Below are 6,964 nucleotides of genomic sequence, written 5' to 3' on the forward strand. Positions count from 1 at the left end.
TTCACCAGGGGATCCTCAGTCCTGGCATTTCCTGGGGCTGCTGCACCTCCAGTAGTCCCACCAGGTCTCCTGATCCTGGCAGAATGCAGGTTTAGTGGTCAGCCCAGGACCTTCTTCCCCATAGCCCCTTCCCATAACTCCAAGTTCATCCTCACATGGAAGCTCAGTAGGGACATGTTCTTCCCCTGCTGGCTGGTTATGAAGTGAGTGCCCCCTCCAGCTGACAGCGAGGCATTAAGTGGATTTTAAAAAAATTTTAAAAAGAAATAGGTGCGGACAGAGTGAAGAGGGTGGCACTCACTCCATCTGCAGGTGGAGCTTCAGGAACCTCAACAGTGCAAGGTTCACTTTCAAGAACACCAGCTACTCCACCAAACCAGGATGCAAGCAAGTGCGGTAGGGTGTCTCTACATCCCCAGCAATGCTGAACACCTTCTCACTTGGAACATTGGTTGGTATACAGGACAGGTGTTCCTGAGCAACCGTGGCCAGATTTGGCCGCATCTGGCTGCAGCTTGCCCAGTAGGCCAAGGGGTTGCACAGCAGTGGCTCCACATCCTTGGTGAGATAGGTAGCCACCAAAGCCTTGATGCTACCTGCCCATGGCTGAGGTCTGGTATGTCTGGACCCCAGAAATGAAGCCATGCCCTTGGCCCACATTGGCAGTGGCTGGTGTGGGGAAGACTGGCTGGTGCCGGTGTTGGGAATTCTGGCATAGGAAAGTGGATCCTCCTCTTCCACATCCCCTCACCTCTGGCCTTCTGCCTCCATGACTCTGTTGACTAGCACCTGCATCCAGTGATCAAGGGTTTTGGTGCTGCCAGTGTACATGTTCCCCTTCACCCATGGGTTGCACGTGCTAGGCCTGTGTGAGTATGCAGGTATTCAATCCAGCTTCAGATCCAGCTGATTCAGATGTCAATGATCCAATCTGGAGCTCCAGATTGGTTTGCTGCTTTGATCCAGTGGAAGTGGCTCAGAATCTTTGAAGCCACCTTGGAGATCCGGCCATAGGGTATAATGGAAGATTAATCAAATATCTATAACTTTGTTGTTTTGTTTGTGATTTGGGTGAAACTTTAAGGGATGGTAGCCTCTGCTTAGAGCATAAATCTTGTGAAGTTTCAAGAAGTTTGGTGGAGGAGTTTGGAGGAAACTGCACCCCAAATTCCTGAAAGCAAAACTCATGTCACATATATGTGTTACACCAGAGGGGATGTTGAAAACTGCAGGGGTGGTGGCCCCTGCTGAGGCCACAAAGCCTGCCAAGTTTCAAGAAGATCGGTGCATGGGTTTGGGGGGAACTGCACCTCAAGCTGCTGACAGGCAAAACTTGTGACACAGATGACCGTATGTGCATTGACATGCAGAGGGGTTAAAACTGCAGGGGTGGTGGACCCTTTCTGAAAGCCTGCCAGTTGTGTGTGTGTCTTGCTGGGGGAATCTGCCTTCTGGGGCCCTGCACCTCTGGCTGCTAACAGGTAAAACTCGTGATGTGGGTGGGTGACACTGTGTGTGTGTTAAGGTGCACACTTCCTGGTGCTAGGGCCTCTGCACAACACGGCAGTGTGCCCTACTGAGGTCTCCTCCTCTCCTACAGCCTCACATCTGGTCCTCCACTTTATGTGACAACAGGTAAAATAACTTAGCTGGCTCAACACCAGTAGCATCAGTATCAGCATCAAAGGTACCCAAACGGAACTGTCACAGAGCCTTTCTTTTTATAAGGGAATTGACAGCAAGAAGTAAAGATGTTGTTTTGTCTTGAACATATGATGTTATTCATGGTGTGTAATGGCTTATCTTGTGTTTCTATATCTATATGTGTATTATGACAAAAAAGGAGTACTTTAAAATTGTATTTTTAGAAGCTTTAGGGTTGAAAACTCCTTTGTCAGGCTGAGGAAGTACCTGCAGTTGGTCCTGAAAGGAAGGAATAGTAAAGAAGCTCTGAAAAGTGGTTTGTACATTCAAACAAACACCTAACCTCATCACCAAAACTGACACCAACTTCCTATAGCTCAAAACACAAAACCTGCCAACTATCTTCAGTACCCCCACAAACTGCATACCAGAATCTATCAAAGACAACAAAACCAACCACCTGTGGGGGCATGTTCCTCACCAAAAAACATTCTGCTTCCAGTCTATCAGGCCTGATCCTAAGAGGGAACAAATTACAATGCAAACCACTTTTCAGAGCTGGGCCCATGAACTGCACTTCATCAGCCTCCTAGGTAGTAGGTACAGAAACTCATGGACTCAGTATACACAGTGAAATTCTGGCACACTGCAACCTGCTGGACATCTGACACCCCAAGCACCTCTGCACTCTTACCTGTGCTGCATCCCCCTTTATATCCCCCTTTCCTCCCTACTCCCCACCCTAGGATGTCCCTCACCCCCTGATGCCTCCATTTCCATTTTCACTGACTGGCTTTCTTGCCTGCATTGTGGGCCATGCCAGCTTCTGGCTTCTTTACTATTCCTTCCATCCAGGACCAACTGCAGGTACTTCCTCAGCCTGACAAAGGGGTTTTAAACTCAAAAGCTGGTGTCCTGGGCAGCTAAGCTGAGCTCACTGGGAGCCTCACAACTGCACTGCAACCAGCAAGCGTAAGGCCTGTCAATGACATGACAGGCCTGGGCGTTCCCCAGGCAGCGCTTAGTGCATGCATGCATTAGCTGAAGGTTATGGTGCCTCCTACCTGCCTTTCACCAGGGGATCGTTGGTCCTGGCATTTATGGGGCTGCCGCATCACCAACAGTCCCACCAGGCCTCCCTACCCTGGCAGTTGCAGTTTTAGTGGTCACACCCAGGACCTGGGGCCACCTCCTTCCCCATAGCCCCAGTCCCACACCTCCAAGTTAATTCTGGCAGGGGAATGAGCTCAGGAGGGGTATGTTCTTCCCCTGCTGGCTGGTGATGCAGTTAATGCCCCCTCCAGCTGAGAGTGGGGCATTACTTGGCTTTTAAAAAACTCAGAAAAGGAATTTGGTGCAGACAGAGTGAGGTGGCACTCAGTCTGCTTGCAGGTGAAGCTTGGGGAACACCAGCAGCAGGAGGTTCACCTTTAGGAACACCAGCTGCTCCACCAACATAGGATCCAAGCAGGTGCGGTGGGATGTCACAACATCCCCAGCAATGCTGAACACCCTCTCACATAGAACACTGGTCAGTGACAGTGACAGGTGTTGCTGGGCAACCATGGCCAGATCCTGCCACATCTGGTTGTGGCTTACCCAGTAGGTGAAAGGGTCACACTCCAGTGGCTCTACACCCTCAGTGAGATAGGTAGACATCAAAGCCTTGGTGCTACCTGCCTGAGGCTGGGGTCTGGTGCATTTGGACCCTAGCATTGAAGTCATGCCCATGGCCCACATTGGCAGTGGCTGGCATGGAGGAGACTGGCCGGTGCTGGTGCTGGTGCTGGGAGTGCTGGCATGGGAAAGTGGATCCCACATCCCCTCGCCTCTGCACTTCAGCCTCCCTGACTTTATTCACCAGCACCTGTCCAGTGATCAAGGATTTTGGGGCTGTCAGTGGACATGATCCCCTTCACCCTTGGGTCACACATGCCCGCCATCATGTGGACCATACTGGACCTCAAGGGATCTGGCCATCTCCTGATACCCTCCTTCAGCTGCCTCACCAGTGCCTGCATGTCTGGTGACAGTGGCCTGCCTCAGCCAGGAACATTGATCCCTTGGAACTTCTCCATTTGGTTCTCCAGTTCTCTCACCAGGGGGATGAGGAGGGCACCAGTGCTAAGGGTCTCAGTGGACCCAAGGAAGGGCTTGAGGACCACCAAGATCTGGGAGATAGTACCCCACTCAGCTCTGTTCAGGGGGTTGCTGATCCCAATCTCACCAAGCAATGCCATCTCATGGATAGCCTTCTGTTGCTCCACCAACCTTTTGAGCATCAGGTGTGTGGAGTTCCATGGAGTCTTCACATCCTGTATGATTCTGTGCTGCAGGATGCTCAGCTCTGCCTGTTTCTCCCACAGTATCTTGCCCCCCTTGTTGCTGCAGTGGAAGTAGCCCACCACCATCCTGCATTTTGAAATCAGCTGGCTTGTAGCAGCACTGGTGGTGGTGCCATTAGCGGCAGCCCTGTCCCCCTCCAAGACATCCCTCGCTATTAGGTGTAGCTTGTGTGCCACACAGTGGATGCCAACAAATTTGGCATCATGGACAACCTTCACCATATTGGCCTCATTGTCAGTGACCATGATCCTGCAGGGGAGCTCGGCCTGCCCAAACTGCATAAACCATGCGGTTTATGGCCCCCATGCTCTCCCTTGTCATGTGGGACTCATCCAGCACCTCAGCTTGCAGTAGAGCCCACCACCGGCCTGGCTGATCACACCAGTGCCCTGTGAGGGAGAGGTAGGTGTGATCACCACCGTGGATGCTCCAGATGTCGGAGGTGAAGTGCACGGCTACCTGCAGCCCTGCCTTATGCAGCTCCTCCCTCAAGTACTCCCTGCATGCCTCATACAGGGAGTGCACCAGTGTCTTGCTAAAGTAGGTGTATGCGGGCACTTGGTAGGATGGGTCCATAAGCACCATGATCCACCTGAACCCTGGCTGCTCAACTAAGAAGAAGGGATAGCCATCAAGAGCAAGCATCTCCCCAGTGCTCTGGGTGACCTTGCAGGCCCTTGCAATGTGTCCCATTTAGGCTGTGGCTTTCACCATTCCAGGGTGGCCTGCCTCTGCTTTAGGGGGATGGGGGCTTTGGAGTGAGTAGGGTACTTCCCTTTAGGCATGCTTGCACTGGTGCCAGGCTGAGGAAGAAGGGCAAGGGGGTGCCCTCCTGAGATGCAGCAGCATCATTGTGGTGGTGAAGTGTTTCACCTCCTTGCCCCAGCTGATCTGCCTTCAGCAGTGCTGGCAGATAGCATACTTGGGATTATCAGCCACCTGAAAATGATTCCACACTACACTACTCTCTCATTTCTGGGATCCTTCCTTATCCCCCTCCTCAGCAGGCAGAGGCACAACAGGAGGAGCTGACTCAGCTGAGCCATGTGTCTCCACAACCTCTCTCTGAGGTGCCTCCCTGAGAAGGAGATCTGGGTCTAAGGGGAACTTTGAGGGGTGTGGAGCACAAACAAATCCATCCTTGGTTCCCAGAATTTCTTTAACTACAGTGCTTGGGTCCCCTGGTTCCAGATCCTCCTCTGGCAGTGGGAGGTTCATGCTGGGAGATGAAATTGGGATATAGACTGTCATTGTGCTGCTGGTACCTATTTCTGGTGTTAGGAGAGAAAGTACAGTTGCAGGGACAAGTACTGCTCCCACCTCTGTGCTTCCACCAGCAGCAGAATGTTTGCAGGGGGAGGAGGGTGGAATTGGAAGCTCTAGCTCTTCCCCTACCCGCTCTAGCCCCTCTCCTTCCCATGCCAGAAGACCTGACACCTGCCTTTCCAGCACACTTCATATTAACCTTTTCTGTGCTGGAAAATGTGTCTCTGTGTATAACTAATTAATCATATATCTCTTCTCCTCTGATGTACGACTGTCTGACTTCTTCTGTGTTGTATTTACTGTTGTGTGCATAACAAAAATAATAACTCTTCTTCTTCTATGACTGACTTCTTCTGTGGTGTGTTCTGTTTAATAATATCTGACTTCTTCTTCTATGATGTATGTGTGTGAAATGTATATGCTTTCCTGCATGGTGATGGATCACACTGCCAGGGAAAACAAAGCTTTCTTTTAAAAAAATGTGCCTTCCCCGGAACAAATATAAATTGAAAGAAATGGATTGGATAGGAATAAGTAGAGGGATTCTAGTTAGCAAGCTATATCATTCCTTTCCAAGAACAGAAAGTAGCAGAAAACTGACTAGGTAGGAAGCCATGCCATTCTAGTACCTTCCAGATGCTATTGCTCAGGCAGAAACAGCTCACAAAAGGGATAGAAAGCCTGCAGACAGAGGCTTACATGCTGTTTCTATGTCCCTCCCCCAGAGCACTCTGATTGGAAGGGGACTCAGACACTCATCAGCTAGAGACATTAGTCTTTCCTCTCTGCTCCCCTTCCCTCTTCTCAGTTTCTGTTCCCCTGAAAGATTGCCTTCTGAATCTCTGAATTTTTTCCAAATCTTTTCTGAATTTATTCAAAAGCTCCAAATCAATTTGGAGGGTTTTTTCCTTCTCCCAATTTGATTAGGATTTGGTGATTCAGCCTCCACATTGGGCCTAATCTTCTCCAAATCGAACCGTGGACTGAAGCTTTGCACACCCCTAGTCCTTGCACAGCCCCAGGAGAGCCTGCTCAGTTGCCAGCTCTCGCAGGCAACCCAGACTCAACCACAGCTACTGCCCCCTCTCTCCCCAAGACAAAACGAAAGGTGTTTGTTGTGGGAGACTCCATCCTGTGGGGGACTGAGAGGGCAATCTGCCGCCCTGACCCCTTAGCCCGGGAAGTCTGCTGCTTCCCGGGGGCCCACATCCGAGACATTGTGGAGAGGATCCCAGAGCTCCTCCGGCCCACAGACCACTTTCCCATGCTCTTTATTCACATGGGCACCAATGACATGGCTCGGAGCACCCCCAGCCAGGTCATGAGACACTACAGGGATTTGGGAGCAGGGCTTAGGGGTCTGGGAGCTCAGGTGGTGTTTTCATTGATCCTCCCAGTCTCGGGCTATGGGCTGAGGAGGGAGAGGAGGATCCACGTAGTGAACCAAAGACTGCGGAGATGGTGTCATCGGGAGGGCTTTGGCTTCCATGACCACAGCCCGCTCTTTGGCGAGAGAGACAGCGAGCTGCTGGGAAGAGATGGCCTCCACTTCTCCCCGCTGGGGAGGAGGCTCTTCTCAGCCAGGGTGGCTGACCTGCTCCACCGGGCTTTAAACTAAGCCTGCTGGGGGATGGGGGGACTACTGCCACTGCTGGCCCACTGAGCAACCCTTGCAAAGCCAGCAGACCAAGGCACTTAAGGGAGCCCA

At 51.5% G+C, this 6,964-nt stretch overlaps 1 long non-coding RNA gene across 1 annotated transcript in view; it reads left to right on the forward strand.

The window, feature by feature from the left end:
* Window positions 1–1,809: 1,809 nt before the first annotated feature.
* The window catches only part of LOC109305977, a 21,409-nt gene continuing 16,254 nt past the window's right edge, over window positions 1,810–6,964 (forward strand). The window contains exons 1-2 of the long non-coding RNA XR_002099796.1: window positions 1,810–1,824; window positions 3,292–3,295. This is a non-coding gene — a long non-coding RNA (uncharacterized LOC109305977). The remainder of the gene's footprint in view (window positions 1,825–3,291; window positions 3,296–6,964) is intronic.

Source organism: Crocodylus porosus, unplaced genomic scaffold (assembly GCF_001723895.1).
Source record: "Crocodylus porosus isolate Cpor-Errol unplaced genomic scaffold, CroPor_comp1, whole genome shotgun sequence".
Taxonomy (NCBI): Eukaryota; Metazoa; Chordata; order Crocodylia; family Crocodylidae; genus Crocodylus; species Crocodylus porosus.